General features: G+C 30.8%; 1 protein-coding gene across 1 annotated transcript in view; it reads right to left on the reverse strand.

Annotated features, from left to right (window-relative positions):
* The window catches only part of LOC114339116 (synaptic vesicle glycoprotein 2B), a 99,744-nt gene extending 91,428 nt beyond the window's left edge, over positions 1 to 8,316 (reverse strand). Inside the window, exon 1 of the mRNA XM_028289747.1 lies at positions 8,104 to 8,316. The gene's annotated coding sequence lies outside the window, so the exon portion shown is untranslated. The remainder of the gene's footprint in view (positions 1 to 8,103) is intronic.
* Between the last annotated feature and the right edge of the window lie 2,768 nt (positions 8,317 to 11,084).

Below are 11,084 nucleotides of genomic sequence, written 5' to 3' on the forward strand. Positions count from 1 at the left end.
CGAAAGAAACATGGATCTCCAATAAATCATATGGATTCACCAATTTCACCATTATGAGATCATTTTTTGTTGGATAAATTATGCTAAACTTTATTGCATAATAATTACATATTCGACAGAAATGACCTTACTATTAGAACTGGTTAAATTGTCGTCTGTATTTTGTTACTGATATAAATTTCTTTTTAACAATTTTTAAAAATAGATAATTGATTGAGGACACATTTATGGTGGATAAACTAACTTCAGCATCTATAGATTGATATGTGCATTGTACTGTTATAGTCTGTTCGCTAAACTCAGACAAAACTGGTTAGTGATTTTAGTGGGTAATTTTTTTGTTTTTGGCCAATTTTGCCAAAATTGGCAAAATTATTAACTATTTAGTAATTATTAACTATTTAGTAATTATTTTTTTTAGCCAATTTTATCAAATTGGCAAAATTATTTTCTAAAATTACTAGCCAATTGTGTCTGAGTTTAGCGAACGGACTATACTGTGTACCTTTATTAGTTTCATGGGTCTGATGATGGAGTATAAATTGTAAACTCCGAAACTGGTCACAGAAACATACCATCAATTATTTTTAAAAAAACTTAAAGGATTGTAAGTAGACTTTTCTTTCCACATCATTTCCTCTCCTCTTCTTTTTTTTTCTCTGGTTTAATTGTAGTTTATAGAAACTGCTTAGTTAATGACGTGAAAATTATGGTAGTGAATCATCGAAAAATATTATGCAATTAGAAAATATGGGTTAAGTGTGCTGATAATTGAGATATTTACTAACTATGTTCATGCTTAATTGAAATATCATAACCATAACTTTGATTTTAAGAGTTTTATGTTCAAGAATGCCTGTAGAATTCTACCAAAATATTTATTGTCTCTAACAAACAAGCTGCGTCAATGATTCCAAAGTCTAAAACTTTCCATAACAGCTTGGGATTGCAAACAGACCCCTAAGCAACTGACAAAGCACAACAAAATAAACTCTTTTGAGCACCAGGACGTAAAGGAATTACTGGTAACAAGATTACTGAGTACATATTGTTAAAGAAGGAGATGGTGCTACCTCTTTGATATCAAAAAATATAAATAAATAAAGAATTGTACCTTCTTATTATGATAAAAATTGGATAACCTAATATGCAATTTAAGGTGTTAGTGCCTATTATAAAAAATATGTTAATAACTTAAATTACCTTGCAGATTAATATTAATGGCCTTCTGATCAACACTTAACTTCACCATGTCCTCGAGTCAAAACCGTTTTACATCTAATGTCTAATGTAAAAAGTCAATGACGACTGTTAACGTCAAACCTAACTGATTTCGTATATTATCAACGAAATTATTAACCTGACTCAAAGCACCCAATAGTTTTGAATTAATAAAATGAATGAATAAAAATAAGCTATTATCTTAATCAGTCATGTATGAAAAAATGGTTCGTACTGTGCTATACGAAAAATTTAAACGAAATATGCGCAAAAAGTATCTTTCGAAATTTAGAGTCAAGTAGATTACATATCCTATGTTCTATATTTTGAGAAAATTTTATCAAAATTATATCTAGAATTTAACAATTATTTTTGTCACAATAATATGATGTATTTACAAAAAAAAAATTATAAAAAGCTTACCATAAAATGCAAAAAACACACTAGGGCTGGCCATTTAGAACAAAATAAATCGATTTTTAAATACAGACTTGCAACTTTTTGTATTGTATTCAGGATGATGCAAGGAAAAAGTCTACTATAGAAAAATGGGTGGAAATGCATAGTTGCATTTTAAAGTGCATAAAATGCATCAAAAATTGCATAAACATGTCAAAATCAGTGTATTAAGGACCAGATTGTTTTTGGGGTAACTGAAGACGAATTCGCCATCATAACCAACCTCCGGTGTACCTGGTACCCAAAAACACTCCAAACTCCAGAAGATAATATGCCTTAGTAGTAAAGTTAGGCAGCAGGTGATTACGGTGTCGGTTATGATGGATTATTCGTATTCAGCGACCCTAAAAACGCCCAGTAATCTATTTCAATTCATTGATATTTTGTCGATTCTTAATCTTCTTCGCTCTCCATGTTCCTAGTATTTTAGAACATCAAAACAATCCAGAAGAAATGTAAAGCATTCAGAAATGTCATATAAATCGCTGTAGAAAAAAACATAAAGGAAAGAAGAGATCATCAAGAAGAAGCACTGGATAACCGACAGAACGCTACAATTTCTTGAAAAGAAAAGAAAATCAAGTCTCTCGTTACGGGTGCCATAAAAACAACTTAAGTTCACAATTAATACACCAAGAAGACTGAAAGGAAGACCCATACAAGCTGCTGCTACCTGGTACAATGATGGCTCAAAAACATCGGAAAGTGTGGGAGCCGGCATAGTACGAACAAATCAAGAGATATATTTCCCGGTAACTCATCAAAGGATGTGACAGTTTTCCAGGCAAAAATAACGCCAATCCATCACTGCGTGAAAGAAATAGAAAGGCAGGAAGGAACGTTCCGTTTAGTTGCCATCTTCACAGATAGTCTGGCAGCGCTTAAGGCACTCAATTCTGTAGAGGTCAATTCTAAGCTGGTATGGGATTGTGTGTGTGTGCCCTAAATAAACTAGGAGACCGTAGCAACCGTAGGTTACGGTCGCCTGGGTACCAGGGCACGAGGGTCTTAAGGGCAATGAAAAATCTGATGAAATGGCGAAACAAGGATCATCAATGCCATTCGTTGGACCGGAATCCTTCTGCGGCGCGGCGTTGCCAAAGCAGTAACAAGAATGGCTACAATAAAGTGGGTAGCTCACAAATCTTTGGAATGGTGAAGGAATTCACCAGGATAAAGACAGACGAAACAGTTCATTACAGAACATTCGCCAAAACGGCAGACCTAATAAGCAAAGACAGGAAATCAGTCAAAGCCATAGTAAGTCTGCTAACAGGGCACTGTAAGCTGAATAGGCACTTGAAGCTGATGGGATTGTCAGATGATGACCTGTGCAGATTCTGTCACCTGGAAGAAGAAATAGCAGAGCACATTCTATGTCAGTGTGACAGTCTGGCAAATGTGCGGTTATTTGCATTAGGAGAAGAAAATCCACTGGCAAATAGCTACATGGAAGGTTCAATCAGGTTAATTGTTTTCAAAATTAAAATAAATTATTGAGTACATATTCAACATTTGCTTAGTAGCAAAAGGTATCTGTTTTATGTTCAATTCTTCGACTTTTATTAAACGCTTTTTTAAACGCTTTTATTTAGTTCAATAGTTTGCGTCAAATCTTTAGACGTTAATTTGAGTGCCTTTTCTCCAATGCAAATTAATGAAAATTTGCAGACATATGCATTCGTGGCAACAATACACGAATAATCAATAAAAAAAAATTTTTATGTTTATTAATTGTTTAAATAAAAAAAAAACGATTTTAATGGAAAATGCTTTAATTCTCTTGTTTTTTACAATGTAAAAACTTGAAACTTTTACGGATTGTAGCTAATGATGTGAACTATACATAATTTCACTTTTTACGTTAATTGTTTACGTTATGCTTCATAAATAAACAATAAAGTTTCAAATTTTTGCCGATTCCGACTACTTTTCATGTTAGTACATCATAATATGTTTTATACATATTTTAAGAAACATGACGATATATTTTAATGTTTGAAAAGTGTAAGACTAAAAAGTAAAAAATAAAGAAATATGAAAAAAAAATTTAAGAAACGCTTTTCTTTAGTTACGAGTGACTAAAATTAAAAATATTGTAAAAAAAATCAACTAAAAAGCAAAAAATAAAAAAATTGAAAAAATCTAACACATTCGTTATAGAAAAGCGTGGGGCGAAAACCGTTTATTCGATGAAGACGCGCCACGCTTTTCTTTGACGAATGTGTTAGATTTTTTCAATTTTTTTATTTTTTGCTTTTTAGTTGATTTTTTTTATAATATTTTTAATTTTAGTCACACGTAACTAAAGAAAAGCGTTTCTTAAAAATTTTTTTTCATATTTTTTTATCTTTGTATAATTTATTGTAGTTCGTAAATTTTAATGCAGCGTAGATTAGTATATTATGTTTTTAAATACAATAAAAAAATATGAAAAAAAATGTTTTAAGAAACGCTTTTCTTTAGTTACGAGTGACTAAAATTTAAAATATTATAAAAAAAATCAACTAAAAAGCAAAAAATTAAAGAAAATTGAAAAAATCTAACACATCCGTCAAAGAAAAGCGTGGCGCGTGTTCATCGAATAAATGGTTTTCGCCCCACGCTTTTCTTTAACGAATGTGTTAGATTTTTTCAATTTTTTTTTATTTTTTGCTTTTTAGTTGATTTTTTTATAATATTTTTAATTTTAGTCACTCGTAACTAAAGAAAAGCGTTTCTTAAAAAATTTTTTTTCATATTATTTTATTTTTTGCTTTTTAGTCTTACACTTTTCAAACATTAAAATATATCGTCATGTTTATTAAAATATATGTATAAAACATATGATGTACTAACATGAAAAGTAGTCGGAATCGGCAAAAAATTTGAAACTTTATTGTTTATTAATGAAGCATAACGTAAACAATTAACGTAAAAAGTGAAATTATGTATTGTTCATATCATTAGCTATACAATCCGTAAAAGTTTCAAGTTTTTACATAGTAAAAAACAAGAGAATTTAAGCGTTTTCCATTAAAATCGTTTTTTTTTATTTAAACAATTAATAAACATGAAAAAAATTTTTTATTGACTATTCGTGTATTGTTCCCGCGAATGCATATGTCTGCAAATTTTCATGCATTTGCGTTGAAGAAAAGGCAGTCAAATTAACGTCTAAAGATTTGGCACAAACTATTGAACTAAATAAAAGCGTTTAAAAATTGCAGGTGTTTTGTAACTAGATTGATTTGTTTTATCAACACCGTCTAAAATCTTTCACGTGCGTTTTTATGAATATAAATTATTGCTTTATTAATAACAAATATCACATGCCATGGTAGCATTACAGTAGTGTCAAAGACTCTTATCAAAAAATACACTAAATAAAATTAAGTAAATATGTTGTATTAGACTTCTTGGTTTTATTTTTCGTTTTATTTTTGTTTTCAAAGAAAGCTGTAAATCTTGATAAAAATTAAACAGAAAATTGTAAAAATAATTTTACACAGACGGGCAATGATTTCTAAAATCCGTTTATGCTACTGTTTAAGAATGGTATTAAAAAAACATAATCATAAACACAAATGTATACTTGGCACACGTAATAAAACTAGGCTATACAATCTTCCCAGAATTTTTGGAATAACCATTTTTGAGAAAGATTTTTGGGATGGAAATCGAAACGTCAAACATTAGTTGATTAAAAATGTAATTTTCTTACACCAGTAATTGTGGCTCAATCTCTTATATCCCATATAACACTTAAATTAGACATGCCACAAGAAAGCAGCTTCAAAACTAAAAACATATACAGGGTGTCCAGTAGCTCTACGGACAAACGAACACAGGATATTCCTCAGATAATCTTATGACATTTTAACCCAATTCACCTAGTCCGCAAATGCTTCCTAAAGGAGCTAGATCTATTTGAAGATGGCGTCTGGTAATTAGTTTTTCTTAAATACCTCCAGAACGCTTCTTGTTAGAAAAACGAAATTGGTACGCGTGTTCATCTTCCAGAGATAAATGGAGTCCATCAATTGCGAATTGCTAGTACCGGTCATAGGCGTCCATCTGGATTATTAAAATGTAAGATATTCTAGTACTAAACGGTACTCCTACTTTAAGTCTATAGGATACACCGTTTTCTAGAAACATCGATTTGAAAATTTTTCGTTTTTAGAATTTAAAAAAAAAATTCAAAAAAAACTGTTTAGAAAAGCGAAAACTGGTAAGTTTATTTATATAGCAGAGATGAACCGATTTCATTAATTGCGAATTTCTTGTACCGGTCATATGCGTCCGTTTTGGGTAGGTCAACAGTTATTTTATCGCATCACTTTTTTGTCTTTAATTTTTAAGAATTTTTGACACTAGATTATTAAATTATGAGGTATTTTAGTACTAAAAGTTACTCTTGCTTTAAGTTGGTAAAATACAGTTTTTTTTAAATTCTTTTCAATTTTTTTTTCAAATTCAAGAAACGAAACATTTTTAAATCGATTTTTCTAGAAAATGATGTGTCCTACCGACTTAAAGCAAGAGAACCTTTTAGTACTAGAATACCTCACAATTTAATAATCTAATGTCAAAAAGGCTTAAAAGTTAAAGACAAAAAAGTTACGCGATAAAATAACCGTTACCCCACCCAAAACGGACGCCTATGACTGGTACTAGAAATTCACAATGGATGAAATAAATTTATCTCTGGAAGATGAACACGCGTACCAATTATCGTTTTTCTAACAAGAAGCGTTCTGGAGGTATTTAAGAAAAACTAATTACAAGACGCCATCTTCAAAGAGCTCTCTCTATCTCCCTTAGGAAGCATTTTCGGACTAGGTGAATTTCGTTACATTGCCTTAAAATTATCTGAGAAATCTCCTGTCTTCGTTTGTCGGTAGAGTGTCTAGACACCCTGTATATTAATAAAAAAAAAACAAGAATATACAAACATACATTTGGGAGATGTACCGCTAGAAACAGTTGATAAGTGCAAATACTTGGGAACCTGGATTTCAGAAAATAATGATCAAACAACAGAAATAAGGGCCAGGATAGAAATAGCAAGAAATAAATGCGTTGGCAAAAATGAATACAATTCTCTGCAATAAATACCTATGATTAGAACTGGATGCGCAAGAGCATGTGGTACAACCATGTAAGACGAATAGATGAGAATAGACTCCCAAAAATTGCCCTACAAAACAACCCGCCGGGTTCAAGACCCCCCGAAGACCACCTAAAAGATGGAGGGATAGTTGGCAATCTACCTCCCAGGAAATTAACCAGGGCAGCTTCAGAATTAAACAGATCGAAAGATCTCCAAGAAGTAAAAGCAGAAGAAGAAGAAGAAAAAGAAGAAGAAGAAGATTAGAACTGAGAGGAAGAGCTCTGAGATGTTACGTGTTTTCGATACTACAATATGGACTTGAAAGCTGAAACACTGGCAAGAACACATAAATAAGTCAGTCATTTGAAATGTGGTGTTACATAAAGATGCTCAAAATAGCATGGACACAGAAGAAAACGAACACGGAAGTTATGCGAGAAATGATCAAAAAATATGAAATAATAAACACAATAAAAATAAGAATGTTACAATATCTGGAACACGTCATGGAAGAACAGTGATTTGAAATGCTAAGATTAATAATACAGGAAAAGATAAGAGGAGGAAGGAATATAGGGAGAAGGAGAGTGACATGGTTGAAAAATTTAAGGGACTGGTTCTGCAGTTCAATAGAACTCTTCTGAGCAGAGATAGATAGAGTAAAGATAGTGATGATGATATTCAACCTTCTTTTGGGAGATGGCACTTGAAGCAAAAAAAGACCATAAATAGGGTAATTTCCTCATTATGTCTCTTTAACTAAAAAATTGGATCTAATAAATTTATATTCTATCGTACGAGGGAAGAGGCAGAACATTAATTTTCAAATGCAAAAAACTTAGAGATAGGAAAAACTAATGTGAAAAATTTGACTGACATAAAAATATTTAAAAATAATGAAGATGTTTAAAAATTAAGGGGATAAAACGATAAAAAGCAGATTGGAGACAAAAGAAAAGGACGAATTTAACAGTAATTGTTTGATAAATGATATTTAAATAAGAATATAACAAATGCATCAAAACTAAAAGTAAAACTGTATGAAAAAAAATTGAACAAAAAAGATTTTATAGATGAAATTTATTAGTAAATTTTTAATTTCTATTAATTAATGTTGAAGACGATTAACAATCGTTGTGAAAGAATGAAAACTGTAATATTTAGCTCAAACTGAGATATATTATATATGTATAAATAGTCTCAAATATTTTAATAATATGAAAATTAATTTTATCGCGGCCTGCACATGATAATTAAGAAATAATTGTAAATAAAAATGTCAGTGACACTAGGAAGAATTATAATTTGAAATATTTGCAATGACTTACCGAAAGTGTTCAGAGATGTGGTTTAGATCACCACTGCAGGGCTAGATGGCCTCCGCAGTATAACTGCCATATAAAAACATCGCCAACTTTATATACTACTTGAAACAATAAGTTATTAACAGACTGATCAAAAAGTAAATAGACATGCGTTGAATCCAAGACTCAGTTTTTAACAATTTAATACCTTAATCTGTATCAAAATATGTGTTTTGTAGCTGTAGCCGGTTTTCTCGGAGATATCAAACTTTTGCGCTATTACACTTCGTGGCGTAATTGGTACAGTGGTTTTCGTGAACTCACGCACTTCAAACGGATAATTTGTTCCTATTTTTGAACAATCTGTCGCCATAACGTCCTAATTCGTTAATTAATCCTCATTGGCGTTGTTCAAAGATAAGACGAAAAATTCACTCAAAGGTGATGAACCAATGAGTAGCGAAAATTTTAAGAATTAGGTAAATACAGCAAATATTGTAGATCGATGAAAGGATTATGTAATTGGTGCTATAGCTTTGTTATTTATACAAAAGTGAATGATCCCATTAATATGCATACAAACAGTTCCCCTTAGAAGACAGTAATAAAAGTATTATTGTAGAAAAAGTTAATTTTTTTTATTTATTATTAAACGCTTTTCTTTAGTTGAATCGTTTGGGTTAAATCTTTGGACGTTACTTTGACTGCCTTTTCTTTAATTCAAATAAATGAAAATTTGCAGACATAATATGCATTCGCGGGAACAATACACGAATAGTCAATAAAAAAAACTTTTATGTTTATTAATTGTTTAAATAAAAAAAAACTATTTTAATGGAAAATGCTTAAATTTTCTTGTTTTTTACAATTTAGAAACTTGAAATTTTTACAGATTGTAGATATTATATGAACTATACATAATTTCACTTTTTACGTTAATTGTTTACGTTAAGCTTCATAAATAAACAATAAAGTTTCAAATTTTTTGCCGATTCCGACTACTTTTCATGTTTGTACATCATATTTATAAACATCCTAAGCGGCGACGATTTTGAACGCTCATATCTTTGTTTATATAAACATCGGCGCTTATTCGTGTCAAATTTCAATACGATACGAAACAAAACTTCAACCAAAACTCGAATTAAAAAAAATCATGTTTTTAACGTAGTCTTAGAAAAACCACCGGTAGAGATGTTTCGTGATACAATTAACATGAAATTCGTAATACGCGAGAAATTAACAGGGTCTACCTCGTGCAATAGCAAAGCATTAGACGAGATGGGAAGACTGCGGAAACTGTAATAGGTGTAAATAATGATTTTGATTTAAGAAATGTATGAAGAAATTACAGAAAATGTACAATGTATGTATCAAATGTTGAAATAAATGCAAAAAATGTGTCTATCATATACATATTTTTTTTAAACATGACTGTATATTTTAATGTTTGAAAAGTGTAAAACTAAAAAGTAAAAATAAAAAAATATGAAAAAAAAATTTAAGAAACGCTTTTCTTTAGTTACGAGTGACTAAAATTAAAAATATTATAAAAAAATCAACTAAAAAGCCAAAAATAAAAAAAATTCAAACTTGAAGGATTATTCGAAAAAAAAAACTGTTAGACATATTAAATATACAAAAATCTCACACATTCGTTAACAAATTGAAAAAATCTAACACATTCGGTAAAGAAAAGCGTGGGGCACGAAAAGTAAAAAAGTATCTATCCTCAAACCGTTTATTCGACGAATATATGCCCCACGCTTTTCTTTAACGAATGTGTTAGATTTTTTCAATTTTTAACGAATGTGTGAGATTTTTGTATATTTAATCTGTCTAACCGTTTTTTTTTTCGAATAATCCTTCGAGTTTGAATTTTTTTATTTTTTGCTTTATAGTTGATTTTTTTGTAATATTTTTAATTTTAGTCACTCGTAACTACAGAAAAGCGTTTCTTAATTTTTTTTCCATATTTTTTTATTTATATATACAGACCGATGACTCTAGGTACAGTATAAGACGCTCAATAGTACTTACTTACTTAATCCTAAGCCTTTCTACATTTATTTGTAAGGCTGGTGGAAATGAGTTTGGCACTGTAGTGTCCATGCTTTCCGATCTTGTGTTAGGTTTCTTGCACTTTTCAATGTCAATCCTTTCTTCTCGACTTCTTTCTTGATTTCATCTGCCCACATAACTCTTGGTCTTCCTCTTTTGTTTTTCCCCTGCACTCTCGTTTCGAACCCTCGTTTTGATAGTCTCTCGCTCGACATTCTACATACGTGCTCGAAACATCTAAGTTATTCTCTACTATTTTTTCATTGATTGGTTCTAGTTTTAGGTTTTGTCTAATTGTTTCGTTTCGTATTTTGTCTGTCCTCTTTCTGTTTGTTATTTTCCTCAGGAACCTCATTTTCATAGCATTAACTCTGGATTTTTGTCTCTCCGTCAATGTCCATGTCTCGCTGCTATACATAATTGTTGGTCTAACTACTGATTGACCGACTGTCGTTTTTATTTTCTCCGGTATCTCTTTCTTCCCCAAAAATTTTATTTTCATAGTGTTAAATAAGCTTCCTGTTCGTCCCATTCTCTCGTTTATTTCCATGTCTTATTTACCATTTGATTCAATTATTACTCCTAGGTATTTAAAATATTCCACTTGCTCTAGTTCTAGTTGTTTCTCGTCGAATGCTATTGCGTGTCTTCCTCGTATTTAAAATTATCATTGTCTTTGTTTTCTCTGTATTAATTTTCATATCTATGTTTGATAGTTCTTCTTCTATGATTTTAAGATTGTTCTGTGTAAGTCTTCTCTGTTTTCTGGTATCAATACCATGTCGTCTGCAAATAGTAGCTCTGATAGTTGAGTATGTTTCATTTACCAGTATCCTAATGTTAGTTTTCTCATTTATTTCTCAGCTTTATTTATTGCTTCATCCAGTACCACTGAGAATAGCAGTGTACTCGACACGCATCCCTGTTTGACGCCTTGACTTGTA

Source organism: Diabrotica virgifera, chromosome 10, assembly GCF_917563875.1.
Source record: "Diabrotica virgifera virgifera chromosome 10, PGI_DIABVI_V3a".
Taxonomy (NCBI): domain Eukaryota; kingdom Metazoa; phylum Arthropoda; class Insecta; order Coleoptera; family Chrysomelidae; genus Diabrotica; species Diabrotica virgifera.